Source organism: Egretta garzetta, unplaced genomic scaffold, assembly GCF_000687185.1.
Source record: "Egretta garzetta isolate BGI_Z169 unplaced genomic scaffold, ASM68718v1 scaffold617, whole genome shotgun sequence".
Classification (NCBI taxonomy): Eukaryota; Metazoa; Chordata; class Aves; order Pelecaniformes; family Ardeidae; genus Egretta; species Egretta garzetta.
Genome location: NW_009260188.1, coordinates 534,998 through 536,249, shown reverse-complemented (window position 1 = coordinate 536,249; position 1,252 = coordinate 534,998).

Below are 1,252 nucleotides of genomic sequence, written 5' to 3'. Positions count from 1 at the left end.
CCTGCCAGCCTTGAGACACATGTGCGCCAGGAATCCTTCTCATCATAAACTGGCAGAGTCACGGATTCTAACCTGTGCCAGACAGAACTGTGCTCTGTGAAGAAGCTGCCAACTACTACCCCTGTGGGCTACAAAAGGGAGAAACGTAGAGCAAAAGCTGGTCCACAAGTGTTCCCCACTCACTTTGGTGGGGAAGAGAGTCCTGATGCCACGGTTGGGTGCGAGGACCCCAAAAGGCTGCCTGGACACAGAAAGGAGCTTGCAAATGCAAAGTGTGGTAACCCATTGGTTGGATGCCATCCAGGCAACTAGGATAACACCTAGATTCAACAATGGGCTCTCAAAGGTCCCATGCACACGGGTGAGATGCTTTTTACATGACACACCGGTGGCACACAAGAGCTGGGACAAAGAAGCTCCTGTTTTCTGGCGTACCTGCAGGGAGACTGGGGAGAAGGGAGACTGACACAGTTAAAGCCAGAGCTGACTTTCTGCAAACAGGTAACATAAGACAGAGCAAGTTCCGGGAAGGTGTGTCCCATGGGGCTGATATACCTCAAAGTGGCAAAAGGCACAGGCAAAGAGGCTTACAAATCTTTGAGAGGATATGACTCTGACCAACAGGAAGATGTAGGACTCCAAAAGCTGCCCAAAGCCTTCCCATCCCAGTTTCCTGCGGTTAGTCTGTGGCATTAAACCACAGCCAACGCATGGGCAAGCAGCTAAATTCTACTCCACCTGGGAAGAGCAGCATCCCATGGCATACCCCTCCTCATGCACCAGCCTGTCAAGCGTGCTCTGTTCTAAGTCACCAGGTCTTCTATGCCACACTAAGGTCTTCAACAGGATGGACCGTTCCGCAGAAGCACAGCTCCCACGCATCATGGTGCAATGAAGAGCAGGGCAGGGCTGCCTGTCCACCACCTCCCACACCCGGCCTGCACAGGGCCAGCCCATCGTTCCACTGATAGCCTCCTCACCAGTGCCTTCCCAGCCATATGCCACTAGCAGCGGCCAGAGCATTGTACGTCAGCAAAATAATTTGCAGAGGCCCCTTATGAGACATCCCATCCTCTCACAGGGATGGCATACAGGTCACCGGGGGCAATCAGTGCGGCGAGCAGCGAGCTCTCCAGGGAAGAGATAAAGAGGCTTTTCTTATTCAGGGCATAAATGTCCTGGGGTAGGTGACACGCAGGGGCCCAGCCCTAGCCTCCACCCCTGAGGGGAGTGAAAGGCGCGGCAACGACAG